This window comes from Musa acuminata, chromosome BXJ1-5 (assembly GCF_036884655.1).
Source record: "Musa acuminata AAA Group cultivar baxijiao chromosome BXJ1-5, Cavendish_Baxijiao_AAA, whole genome shotgun sequence".
Classification (NCBI taxonomy): Eukaryota; Viridiplantae; Streptophyta; class Magnoliopsida; order Zingiberales; family Musaceae; genus Musa; species Musa acuminata.
Genome location: NC_088331.1, coordinates 18,884,322 through 18,898,823, shown reverse-complemented (window position 1 = coordinate 18,898,823; position 14,502 = coordinate 18,884,322). Strand labels below are relative to the sequence as shown.

At 46.7% G+C, this 14,502-nt stretch overlaps 1 protein-coding gene across 3 annotated transcripts in view; it reads right to left on the bottom strand.

The window, feature by feature from the left end:
* LOC135674046 (probable amino-acid acetyltransferase NAGS2, chloroplastic) overlaps positions 1–14,502 on the bottom strand; it is a 50,414-nt gene that overhangs the window by 18,011 nt on the left and 17,901 nt on the right. The gene's annotated exons all lie outside the window — the stretch shown is intronic.

Sequence of the window (14,502 nt, the reverse complement as noted above, 5' to 3'; positions counted from 1 at the left end):
GAGCTTCTGGGCACATGCACCTTATCTCGGAAAAGCATTTGATGAAGGAACTAAGGCGACTCAATTTGCGAAGGCGAAATTGGGTTCAAAATGCCTTAGCACGGGGCAAGAGGACTCAGAGGTGGGTACTCTTGAAGAATATGCCACAGTGTTGCCATTCAAGTTGCCATGAAGGAAGCGGTGCGCAGCGGAGATTGTGCCGGTAGGGGCAGAGGCCCAAGATCCAAACAATGGTGCACAAATTATAGTGAAGTCAGTGGACTTCGGGAGCTACTAGGCGACGGACTGTCCTAGAGCGGTGCTTCATCTAGGTGTGACCCAAGAGTGGGTGGATGAAGGTCGATTGCCAAAGGAGCGAACAAAATCGAAGGTGGAAGAGACCCTGCGATGTATTGGCAGAGGCTACACATGGAGGGTTCACAATTCGAGTTTATTCCACAAGAATCAAAATGCAATGGAGATGTCACCAGGAGGCGACATGGTGCAGCGGATCGTGATGGAGAAGACGGTACAATCCCAGAGGCGACCAAACCTATGAGAGAATTACTCCAAGTTGGGGTGAAAACTTCCTGCATTCCAGAAGTTCGATGGTATTGAGAAGGTGAATCACAGTAACTAACTCAACGCAAGGAGTGCAAACACTTCAAGTGCTTCAGAAGTGTGAGCAAAGAGCAGGCGAAGGCTAGTAACCAGCTCGATGCATGGAGTACAACTTGGAGGAGGCGGGCGAAGTCAAGTAACCTTTGCCTTCTCAACCCTTAAGAGAATGGGCGAAACAGAGTACCCCAATTCTCTTATCTATCCAGCAGAGGAGCTCTGCACAAGTTCAAAGACCCTTCGAAGATAATGGAAGACAATAGTTGTCAAATCCTCACCAACGGTGATCAGTGCTATTGAGAGTAGATTGTCCGCTTCATTTCCCAATGAAATGCCAATCGAAAGCGGAAGTGATGCGAACCTACTTGGATGTGACAACTAAGTGAAAGAAGAGTCAATGAGCAAATTTTGTGGAGGAAGGACCCAAAACTTCAGAAGTTTGCGAGACGATGCACGTTAAAGCTCCAACAAGCATCCACCCGGTTCAAGCAGCATGAGAAATTTGAGAGACTGGCGTAGTAAGGATGGTCTTTTCCTTCATCTAGCGGATCCGCAGGAATCAACAAGGATCAACACAACTCAGCCAACCCCACACTAGAGTCAGAGTCATTGGTGAGTTGAAGCAGCATGGCGGATCAAAGGTTCGACTACGGAAAAACAGCAACGGAGAGCAGCTGGGAGCCAAGAGGCGCATTGTAGCTGGAGCAGAAGATTGAAGACTCAGCAAAGGCGATGAGTTGTAGTGTTGACAAAGGCTTCAACGAGGATGTCGAAGGAATAAGTGGGGGAGAATGTCACGGACAAACTTCTAAACAGGATGTTTGATGTAATGCTTATGTATGTCCATGTCTTTTAGCATGTTCATGCCTTGTACAGCATGTAGAGGGGCGGCCGAAGGCTTAATAGTCCCACTTTAGTTAGGTTGGTGGCCTCTTTAGGCTTGTAAATAAAGGTTGTGTCATGTGGACACGTGTGAGAGATTCTCGGTCTGTAATGGACCATTTTACCCTTTGTTGTGCAACTGTTCAGAGCTTGTAAAGTTTGTTTGTAATTTGCATTGTCTATGAAGTGTTTTTCTAAGATTTTGCTTGTGGATCCCGATTGAGGCGTTCTCTCTAACCCGTTCTCTATTTTGTTGGTCCTAAGGGACAATGGGAGGCTTTGGGGAGGCTGACCTTTGCGGACGGACACGCAAAGGTGCCGCACGACTTAGGCAAAACCAGCTAAGTCCGTGACAAACTGGGAAAAAGAGTCACAAGGAGAGACTCACAACGGCGGAAACCCACCTGGATGTTCTTGAAGCGAGCATGGAGGAACTCTACCGTGGCCAACAAAGGCTTGTTGGGGTAGAGAGCTCGCAAGAGGAAGCGGAGTCCAGGATCGACAAAGTCGAGGCCCTAGTCGACCGACTGTCTGATGACACCAAGTACTCCGCGCAACACTTACAAGATGTTGTGGCGGAACTCACTTCAAAGGTGGCCATACTCATAAGAGCACTAAATGCGGGAGGAAGCAACACCCGCGTTGCATCACCACAAAACTTGAGGGCACCCGAGCCTCATGGTTATGGAGGGGCCAAAGATGCCAAAGAGCTCGAGAATTTTCTATTTAACATGGAACAATACTTTCGAGCTACGAGGCCCGATTCTGAAGATACCAAAGTTTCTATAGCAACAATGTATCTGAACGGAGATGCGAAACTTTGGTGGCGAATCCGTTGGGAGGAGATCCAACAAGGTCGGTGTCGGGTTGACACATGGGAAGACTTGAAGCGGGAGTTGAGAACTCAGTTCCTACCTGAGAACACAGAGTTCGTCGCAAGAAGGAAGTTGAGACAACTCCGCCAGAGTTCCACCATTCGAGACTATGTGAAACAATTTTATGCACTAATGCTGGACATATAGGACATGTCCGAGAAAGACAAGTTGTTCAGCTTCCTCGATGGTTTGAAGCCATGGGCTCAGCAGGAACTAAATCGAAGGAATGTCACCGATGTGGTTGGGGCAATTGCTGCTGCAGAAAGGCTCACCGACTTTGTTTCCTCCGAAGACCCAGGGAGAAGGAAACAATCTTCAAGCAATCGCCCTCCAAAACATTCTCGAGGGAAGGAGCTCGGGGGCGAACAAAAGAAGAAGAGTTCCCATAAAGGGCCAAGCCCGAAAGGCAAGGCCCCGAAACCTGGCGGATGCTTCTTGTGTGGAGGGCCACACATGGTGAGGGAGTGCCCACAAAAACAAGCACTCAATGCGCTAACAACTTCCATCCACCCTCCCAAATCGGACAAGGGCAAGGCTGTCGCCCTTAGTTCGAGTAGTTCTGAAGCCAGCAGTGACGATGAGGAGTCGCAAGGACCCCGGATGGGAGCCATGCGTTTGTTGAACGCCATGCGGGATCAAGTGGGGGAGAACCCGAAGACAAGGCAACAAAAAGCAGGAAGTGGCGAGCTAATGTATGTTGACATCAAGCTCAATGGCCAAACAACTCGTGCAATGGTGGACACGGGCGCTACCCACAACTTTATAGTCGATCGAGAAGCAAAGCGACTCGGGTTGATCTTGGAGAAGAGCCCAAGTCGAATAAAGGCGGTGAACTCGAAGGCCAAACGAATCTCTGGGTTGGCGAAGGGAGTCCCCATCAAAATCGGGACATAGAGCAGGAACACCAACATGATGGCAGTGCCATTGGATGACTTCCAAGTGATTCTTGGAATGGAGTTTATGCACGCAGCGAAGTTGGTGCCAATGTCGTTCTTGAACTCCTTATGTATGATGGGAGGCAACGATCCCTGCGTGGTTCCTGTCTCTCGGAGAGGAACCAAGGAACCGCAACATATATCGGCGTTGCAACTAAAGAAAGGGGTGCAAAAAGGTGAATTAACCTTCGTGGCGGCAATGAAGTTAGAGCCACTTGACGAGAAGGCCATTCAAGAACCTACTGTGGTGGCGAACGTCTTGAAAGAGTTTAATGACGTTATGCCACCCGAGTTGCCGAAGACTCTTCCACCGCGCAGGGGCATGGATCACAACATCGAGCTGGAGCCAGGAGTGAAGCCTCCAGCGAGACCACCCTACCGCATGCCCCCGCCAGAGTTGGCAGAACTCAGGAAGCAGTTAGGTGAACTACTAAATGGTGGTCTCATCCGCAGCTCTAAAGCACCTTTCGGAGCTCTAGTTCTCTTCCAGAAGAAACAAGATGGGAGCCTCCGATTATGCGTCGACTACCGAGCCCTCAACAAAGTGACAGTGAAGAACAAGTATCCCATCCCGCTCATTGCGGACTTGTCCGACCAATTGGGCAAAGCCAAGTATTTCTCAAAACTCAACCTTCGGTCGGGGTATTGGCAAGTGCACATTGCTGAAGGCGACGAAGCGAAGGCTACCTGTGTGACCAGGTATGGAGCGTTTGAGTTCTTGGTGATGCCTTTCGGCTTAACCAACGCTCCGGCCACGTTCTGCACTCTCATGAACCAGCTATTCAAGGAGTATTTGGATAAGTTCGTGGTCGTCTACTTGGACGATATCGTCGTCTACAGTCAAACGCTAGAGGAGCACGTCAAACACCTTCGGACAATTTTCAAGGTTCTCAGGGAGAACACTCTATTCGTGAAAAGGGAGAAATGCTACTTTGCTCAAACTGAGATCTTATTCTTGGGACATCGAATCGATGATGGCTCCATTCGGATGGATAAGTCGAAGGTGCAAGCGGTTGCGGAATGGCGAACTCCAAAGAAGGTGCCAGAGTTGAGATCCTTCCTTGGTTTCGTCAACTATTATCGACGCTTCATAGCGGGATATTCGAAGCATCCAACCCCACTGACGGAGTTGCTGAAGGAGCAGCCTTGGAAGTGGTCTGACAAATGTGAAATAACATTCCAAGATCTGAAGGCTGCTGTTCTAGAAGAACCAGTGCTCAAATTGCCAGACTATGGGGAGCCTTTTGAAGTCCATACAGATGCTTCGGACTTCGCTATTGGGGGAGTACTCATGCAGGAGGCTCATCCGATGGCCTACGAGAGCCGCAAACTCAACGAGACCGAGCGACGGTATCCAGTGTATGAGAAGGAGATGACAGCGGTGATCCATTGTCTACGAGTTTGGCGACACTATCTCCTCGGATCGCGATTTGTGCTGAGGACGAACAACATCGCTCTGAGCTATTTCCAAACTCAGAAGAAGCTCTCCCCAAAGCAGGCGCGTTGGCAGGACTTCCTGGCTGAATTTGATATGGCAATGGAGTATAAGCCTGGGAAGGCAAATGTCGTGGCCGATGCATTGAGTCGGAAAGTGGAGCGCATGAATACTGCACAATTGGAGGGCGGAGGCCAAGCAAGTCAGTTGCACTCCAACTTTCTTTCCAGGATCAGGGATGGACTGTATAGTGACCCCTAAGCAGTTATCCTGATGCAGCTCATCAAAGAAGGCAAGGCACGACGATTTTGGGTCCAGGAGGGACTTGTTTACACAAAAGGGAATAGGGTTTATGTTCCCCGAGTAGAGAATTTGAGGCGTGAACTCTTAAAAGTGTGTCACGATTCCCTTTGGGCTGGACACCCAGGCATTCACAGAACGTTGGCTCTCGTGGAGAGGGCCTTCTACTGGCCGAAGATGGGGACTGATGTAGAGGAATATGTTCGAACATGCCTTACTTGCCAACAAGACAAGGTAGAGCAGCGGAAGCCGATGGGACTTTTAGAGCCGTTGCCCATACCAGAAAGGCCGTGGGAGAGCATTTCCTTGGACTTCATATCAACCTTGCCACTTGTAGGGAGACTCAGATCGATACTCGTGGTGGTCGATCGGTTTTCAAAGTATGCAACTTTCATTGCTGCTCCCCTACACTGTTCAGTAGAGGAGGCGGCCAAGCTGATGATGAAGGATGTGGTGAAGTATTGGGGAGTCCCGCATAATATCATTAGTGATCGAGATGCTCGGTTCCTGGGACGATTCTGGACCGAGCTATTCAAATTGTTGGGGTCAAAGTTATACTTCTCTACAAGCCTCCACCCTTAGACGGATGGCCAGACTGAAAGGATAAACTCGCTCCTGGAGCAATATCTTCGGCACTATGTGAGTGCCAACCAACGAGATTGGGTGAAGCTGTTGGACATTGCCCAATTCTCCTACAACTTGCAACGGAGCTCTACATCCAACAAGAGCCCCTTCGAGATCATTACCGGACAACAACCGTCGACTCCGCACACCATGGCCATTGGGTATACTGGGAGTAGTCCGTCAACCTACCATTTCGCAAAGGAGTGGTATCGAAATGCAGATATTGCACGGGCTTACTTGGAGAAGGCGGCAAAAAGGATGAAGAAGTGGGCAGACTTGGGAAGGCGACCACAAAAGTTCAAAGTTGGCGATTTGGTGTTGGTAAAGCTCCAACCAGCATCACTCCAATTCTTTAGGAACAAAGTCCATAAAGGATTGGTGCGCAAGTATGAAGGGCCCTTCCCAATTATCAGCAGGGTAGGCAACGTCTCTTACAAGTTGCAGCTGCCGGCGTGGTTCAAAATTCACAACGTTCTTCACGCCAGCAACCTGAAAACCAACCACTCGGATCCGCAAGATGCTTCCCGAAGTGTTCCAACTTGGCTACCTCCCATCACAGCCTCCTACGAGAAGCGAGTTGAAACCATTATGGCGAACCGCAAGATAAAGCTACCCAACGGAGCTAAGCAGACAGAGTACTTGGTGAAGTGGCGAAAGCTTCCCCGAACTAAAGCCAGTTGGGAGCCTAAAGACGCCCTGCGACATGAAGAGGAGATCATCAACAACTACCAACAAGCTATCACGGACAAACTTCTAAACAAGGTGTTTGATGTAATGCTTATGTATATCCGTGTTTTTTGGCATGTTCATGCCTTGTACAACATGTAAAGGGGCGGCCGAAGGCTTAATAGTCCCATTTTAGTTGGGTTGGTGGCCTCTTTAGGCTTGTAAATAAAGGTTGTGTCATGTGGACATGTGCGAGAGATTTTCGGTCTGTAATGGACCATTTTACCCTTTGTTGTGCCACTGTTCAGAGCTTGTAAAGTCTGTTTGTAATTTGCATTGTCTATGAAGTGTTTTTCGGAGATGTTTGCTTGTGGATCCCGATTGAGGCGTTCTCTCTAGCCCGTTCTCTCTCTTGTTGGTCCTAAGGGACAATGGGAGTCTTCGGGAAGGCTGACCTTTGCGGACGGACACGCAAGGGTGCCGCACGACTTAGGCAAAACCAGCTAAGTCCGTGGCAGATGGTATCAGAGCGGGACAAGCACTTATAGAAACACTTAGCATGCAAACGTGGGGGACCTAGCGGGGCTGCGTTGAGGGCAGTCAGCACACGCGCGACCGTTTGCGGGAAAACGGGAATGGAGATGTAGGGAAAAGGAGTCACTCAAAGGAGCGGGCATCTGACATTGGCATTCAGAGGAATGGCCAACCATTCGCGCAAGAGGCACCACGAGAACAGGCAAGCTTGGAAGAATGTGGAGCGCACAAAGGTTGGGATGGCTGAGTTTGAGCTACGGCTCAACGTTGACAACCATACTTGATGGTGCTCAAGGCAAGCGAGGCGCTTGGTAAAGGATGAGACCATCCAAGGTGGAATGAGTTGCTCAACGACCAAAAGAATTTTGCAAAGCTCACAGAGGTGAGGGGAATTGCTAACTCGAAGAATTTGGTACTCATGCATGGGCTTGTATATGGACGATGGGATGTTCGTGGCCATCCCAAGGCGACCAAAACTCGGTGCCATAGAGCATTGAAACTTTATCTTCGGCATGTGAAGGATACGTCCGTCGGAGGCTGAAGTGTGCAACGAGTTCAGCATGCTGCTAGGCCTTGAAGGGTGCAGCGGGGACTGTATTGACGGGGAGTCGCATTCTAGCAAGTGCGTTTGCAGGAGGCAGAACAATGCACAGTTTGTTCAGCAGATCGGAGTAGTCCAAGGGGATAGTGATCTCCCAAACGAAGAGAGATGCTGCTCCAACGGGATAGTTATCCAAGAGGGATAAGTCCCGGCTCTCCAGAGGGAGAATCATGTGAGACGGACCTCACATGTTGAGGAGGAGTACCTCAACAAACAACAACTCCACGAAGCTTGATGGACTGAGCAAGCGACGAGGAGTCGTCGCATGATCTCGCTTGAGAGAATGCATTGGTGGATGCATTGCGAGATCAAGTGGGGGAGCGACCCAAAACAACTTAAATGAAGGCACACTTGGAGTCGATGTGGAGATCGGACTCAAGGGAGGGCTGACCCGTGGAATGGTGGGCGCGAGGGCCACCATCGACTCAATGCAAAAACGATGAGCGGAGCAACTTGGGTGTAACTTGGCGAAGTACCCAAGCCGCATGAAGGGAGCCAGCATAGAAGTTGGAACATGGAGCAGAGGCACAGTGCTTTTCTTAGACAGAGGTCAAAGACATGAACTCTTGTAGAGGCAAGAGTAGGATCATGTTGTTCCATGGGTCCTTCTTTCTAACGGAGCGGACTCATTTTGCATGGCGCCAAAGACGAAGGGAGCTTCTGGGCACATGCACCTTATCTCGGAGGAGCATTTGATGGAGGAACTAAGGCGACTTAATTTGCATAGGCGAAGTTGGGTTCAGAAGGCCTTAGCACGGGGCAAGAGGACGCAGAGGTGGGTACTCTTGAAGAATATGCCACAGTGTTGCCATTCAAGTTGCCATGAAGGAAGCGGTGTGCAGCGGAGATTGTGCTGGTAGGGGCAGAGGCCCAGGATCCAAACAATGGTGCACAAATTACAGTGAAGTCGGTGGACTTCGGGAGCTACTAGGCAACGGACTGTCCTAGAGCGGTGCTTCATCTAGGTGTGACCCAAGAGTAGGTGGATGAAGGTCGATTGCCAAAGGAGCGAACAAAATCGAAGGTGGAGGAGACCCTACGATGTATTGGCAGAGGCCACACATGGAGGGTTCACAATTCGAGTTTATTCCACAAGGATCAGAATACAATAGAGATGTCACCAGGAGGCGACATGGTGCAGTGGATCGTGGTGGAACAGTTCGTGGCAATGCGATACACACGACTTAGTCCCGGGAGGGACTAGATCATATGGAGGTATGATCGGGAGCTACTGAAAGCTCCACTTCGGTGAACAACACGACGGCAAGAAGGGCTATGGATTCATGGAGTGAAGGCCATGGTACCGCAGAGGCGGGTCTTCCGGGCGTGCATCGAATTTTGCATCGGATGAAAACCTTGGTCATCAGTATATGGGGGCTAGGTTCCACCAAGGGAAAAGTTCGAATGCAAGTACCAATGAGTTCCATGGGAGGGACTGGATCATGCAGACGTATGATCAAAGCAGCTGGAGAGTTGGACTACTCCAGAGCTCATATTCGCTTAAGGGAGCCCAGCAAGTCAGAGGACAAGGCCGAGTAAGCGAACGTTGCTACCAAGGAAGCTAAGGAGAACAGAATCGGTGCAAACCCTACAACGTGATGGCAGAGGCCATGCATGGGAGTTACAGTCTGTCTTTCCATCGACCAAACGGACTGCTTGGAGAACACAGAGGTGTTGAAGCAGGGGGTCGAAAGGGGCGAGGAAGCGACGACGAGTCCAGAGGGACTTAGCTACCCAAAATCAAGCATCAGTTAGAATAGAGGTGGACTCAGAGGAGTGCCACGGAGACATATCTACTGATCGCGAAGAAAAGGGATGCAGATGCGAGGCGACGGATAGTAGGGCCATGGGCATGGCAGCGCCATGGTACCGCAGAGGCGGGACTTCCGTGAAAGTCATTGATCCCTTGCTCTCATGGAGGGAGAGCGTTTGGTCGTGAAAGGGGCCGAGGAGGTGGAGAATGCAGAGGCAATCTCCAAGTACCGAGACAAGGCTGAAGGGCAGAGGCCGAAGAACTTCGTAAGACTAGTGTCAATGTGCTTCTCATCAAGATAGCCGAAAGTGAAAGACTTCAGGTCATGCAAGAGTGCATAACCAAGGAACGAAGCAGGCAGTACGCGGTGCTGTACCTTTGCTACTTAGTGGAGTAGGCGGCAAGGTTGATGGAGAAGACGGTACAATCCCAGAGGCGACCAAACCTATGAGAGAATTACTCCAAGTTGGGGTGAAAACTTCCTGCATTCCAGAAGTTCGATGGCATTGAGAAGGTGAATCACAGTAGCTAACTCAACGCAAGGAGTGCAAACACTTCAAGTGCTTCAGAAGTGTGAGCAAAGAGCAGGCGAAGGCTAGTAACCAGCTCGATGCATGAAGTACAACCTCGAGGAGGCGGGCGAAGTCAAGTAACCATTACCTTCTCAACTCTTAAGAGAATGGGCGAAACCGAGTACCCCAATTCTATTATCTATCCAGCAGAGGAGCTCTGCACAAGTTCAAAGACCCTTCGAAGATAATGAAAGACAATAGTTGTCAAATCCTCACCAACGTTGATCAGTCCTACTGAGAGTAGATTATCCGCTTCATTTCCCAACGAAATGCCAATCGAAAGCGGAAGTGATGCGAACCTACTTGGATATGACAACTAAGTGAAAGAAGAGTCAATGAGCAAATTTTGTGGAGGAAGAACCCAAAACTTCAGAAGTTTGCGAGATGATGCTCGTTAAATCTCCAACAAGCATCCACCCAGTTCAAGCAGCATGAGGCATTTGAGAGACTGGCGTAGTAAGGATGGTCTTTTCCTTCATCTGGGGGATCCACAGGAATCAACAAGGATCAACACAACTCAGCCAACCCCACACCAGAGTTAGAGTCATTGGTGAGTTGAAGCAGCATGGCGAATCAAAGGTTCGACTACTCAAAAACAGCAGCGGAGAGCAGCAAGGTGCTAAGAGGCGCATTGTAGCTGGAGGAGAAGATTGAAGCCTCAACAAAGGCGAGGAGTTGCAGTGTCGACAAAGGCTTCGACGAGGACGTCGAAGGAATAAGTGGGGGAGAATGTCACGGACAAACTTCTAAACAAGGTGTTTGATGTAATGCTTATGTATGTCCGTGTCTTTTGGCATGTTCATGCCTTGTACAGCATGTAAAGGGGCAGCCGAAGGCTTAATAGTCCCATTTTAGTTGGGTTGGTGGCCTCTTTAGGCTTGTAAATAGAGGTTGTGTCATGTGAATATGTGCGAGAGATTTTCGGTCTATAATAGACCATTTTACCCTTTGTTGTGCCATTGTTCAGAGCTTGTAAAGTCTGTTTGTAATTTGCATTGTCTATGAAGTGTTTTTCGAAGATGTTTGCTTGTGGATCCCGATTGAGGCGTTCTCTCTAGCCCGTTCTCTCTCTTGTTGGTCCTAAGGGATAATGGGAGTCTTCGGGGAGGCTGACCTTTGCGGACGGACACGCAAGGGTGCCGCACGACTTAGGCAAAACCAACTAAGTCCGTGACAAAGAGTCGACGAGGGCATCGACAGTTTAAGTGGGGGAGAATGTCACGAACGGTCGTCGCGCACCCACAACAACTCCGTTCAACGAACCGTTCATCGCTCTCATCTACATGTACAACTACTTGGCAGCCTGTTTTGCCTTGGTTTTGAGTCATTTTGTTTGTAAAAATGTAAGTTCGAACAAGCTGCAGCGTTACAAAGCGACCGCTCACCGAACCGAGCAAAACAGCCCCAAAACAGCCCAAAACAGCTCCGCTTTCATGTGCCGAGCTGATTTCTAGAATCGGCCTCCGCTCACCAAAACGTTAGCCATCTCAGCCCCTTTGAACCCCCCGAGTGGCACAGGGCTGGATGGGACTTCGGTATAGTACCGGGCGTTAAACACTCATTCGCAAGTTCGTACGTTCGCTTTGACGGGAACTTGTTGTCGCGCCCGGGACTCGTTGAGCAGTTGTTTGTGGGCTTGCAGTTGTTCGTTCAACCTGCTAAAGCCCTTGTTTTCCCCCTCTCCCTCTTTTCTCTTGTGCACGCACGGTGCTCGTTGAATTGCTTATAAAGCTTCCCCTCTTTTCGCCAGACGTCGGGACTTGTCCGTCGTTCGTTCTTTCGAACTAATCAACTTTCTCTTTTATAGGTCCTTCGGGACCAGCGAGAGGTTACAAGTGGGCTGATCTTTGCGGAGCAATATCGCAAGGGCGAAGCGCGACATAGGCAACGCAAGCTAAGTTCGCGTCTTGGCCGCAAGGGTGCCTCACGCCTTAGGCAATTCCAGCTAAGGCCGTGACAGTCCGTACGTAAAATCATGGAAATTTAAATTTTTTGGCTCCACTTTTAAAGCTTTTGGGGCTATAAATAACACATTCGGGCTTGGCTAATGAAGTAATCCATTTCTTAAGTTTGCAAGTATTGTAACTCCCTCTTTGAGTCTTCTTTAAGTCTCCTCTACTTTGTTAAGTTGTCCTTGTTGAGTTACGTTGCGATTTTAAGTAGTAGAAGGTGAGAGTTTAGTATAAAATATTGAATATAAGGTTCTCACTTAAGCCTTGTAAAGGAAAATATTGTAAAAAAGTAGTTAATCTTCACTTATTGGAAAGATGATCGTTAACCGAGGCGACGCAACGTCACCTTTAAAATATTTTTTTTTTCCTTCTCCGGGCGGCGTCGCCTTTAATAATATATATATATATATATATATATATATTTTTTTTTTTTTTTCTTTTTCTTTTTTTTTTTTTCCTTCTCTAGGCGACGTCGCCTTTTTCGACGACATCACCGAGGCGACGCGATGTCATCTTTTAAAAAAAAAAAAAAATATATATATATATATATACCGTCTAGTAACGAGCGATCCGTGTACCGGTCAGTTGACAAACCGGTATTTACCACCCGATACGGACGGTATTATTCGAAACTATATACCTTGGATTCAATCCACAATTCGTTGCTTTGTTGAGTTTAGGAGAGTGAAGATCAGAGAATGTGAGAACAAATGAGTTTAAAAGAGTTTAAGAGTGTTAGTGAAATGGATTGAAATAGGAGAGAGGAAAGGGTTTAAAAACCCTTGAGGAGACCTACAACGGTGAAATTGACCGTTAGAACACTGTTACCATTCGATAACGGTCGATTTTGATCGTTACCACCTGGTATAACCCCATATCGCCCGATACAAGGCCAAATACTTGATACCGCTCGATAGCGGGTGGTCCACTTGCTTGTTTGTTGGTGGACCAATATGTACCATCCCGTACCGAGCGATACGATACGGTATTCAAATCATTGCTTTCAATAGCATAAAGCCAATTATGAAACTCATTTTGTTACATTCATCATTCAAACTTCATAATATCGATTTTAATATTAAAGTCACAAACAAAATCATGATTTCTTCGTATACAAGGAGAGGGAATGAAATCATCTCTAGAAGGGTGACTTTAATAAAAAGAATTAATATACTCTTCTTCAACTTCAGAAACATGGTTTGAATTGTTATACTGAAAAAACTCATATTGATCCAAACGTTATTGGACTTGTTGTATATGCCTCCTCAACTCATCAATTTCAATGTGTCAATGATCTCTTTTATAAGAGACATGTTCTTCGACATTGGGAGCACATTGGCAACGATCAACCATGATAATCTTTGTTCTAATACCAATTTGATGCCGGGATGGATCAGATGGAGAGGAAAATAAGTGAAATAGACTAAATGGTAGATAAACAAAGTCACCACCCAAGTACAACACCCAAAGAATACAAACAACGTCATCCAAGTCGTCTAACTAGGGATAGAGTGCATAGGAACTCACCACTTTAAGAAAAACTACAAGGAATCCACCAAAAGATATAAAGTTGTATGAGAAAAACACCTCTCAAGAATTTGGGAGACATATTCAAAATACTTTATGCCTCTAAGAGGCTTACAAGACATGAGATATATACATTGATAGGCTTAGAACAACCCTCCACAGATAATCAATTCTTCACTATTTTCAAGATTTAAAATAAATAAAAATTAATTAAAGACTCATAGAATAACTAAAAGTCATCTTAGAATTATTTAAAATAAATGAAAACTAATTAAAGGCTCATAGATTAACTAAAAGCCATCTTTAAACTCCAAAAGTGAGAACTTTCTTTCAATCTTGATAGAAGTCATCACAACTTTTATAGAGAGAAATAAGCTCTAAAAAAAGTCAAATTAGGTTCTGTAAAATGTCATGCATTTTTAACTCGATAAGCTTTCTAATAATGTATAATCCAAGTCATAAATGAATCAAAATTTACCTTGGAATTAATATTGAAATATGTATTAAAATTCTTATTTATAAGAAAGCTAAGAAACTAGTGTGAATATCTTGACCTCTCTTGATTCGGAGTTTGGAAACATCCATTAAATTATACTTAAATAAGTGGTCATGTACCAACCACATTTATCAAAAAAAAAGAAAGAATGCTCATCTGATGAATTGTATTCAAAACATTATTCTAGCATTGTTCTGGTGCTGATATGCATCAATGGTTGGGGTTCAAAATTTCACCTAATAAATTTTTCAAGATGTTGGCAAGCCTAACTGATAAAAATCTTTATTTTTGATAACAAAGGTCCTGCATCTCGTCTTTGTCAGTTACCTTTGTTAGAAAAATGAAAGAAAAGTGAACATATAGATGGATGGCATTGGTTTTATGAGCACTCAATTAGGAATTGAGAGCAAAGGTCCTAGGATCAAATCAATCTCGTCTTTGTCCCTTACCTTTGTCAGAAAAATAGGTTTAGGTTTAGATGGAGCTAGCACAGGTCCTTTTATGAGCACTCAATTAGGTTTAGGTCAGCTGGCCCAAAATCAAAAGAAATCACAAAATTCATGTGCTTATAACACATAATACCGAACAAGTTACCATAGAAAAGTGGATTCCAAGAAGGTTTATACCAGCTACAAAGGGAATACAAGGCCCAGATGTCACATCATTACTAGAATACTAATAAGTACCATTCTTATACATAAAAAAAGGATACTTGTTGGACTTGGTTTTAAAGGAGCACATAGCATGAATCAA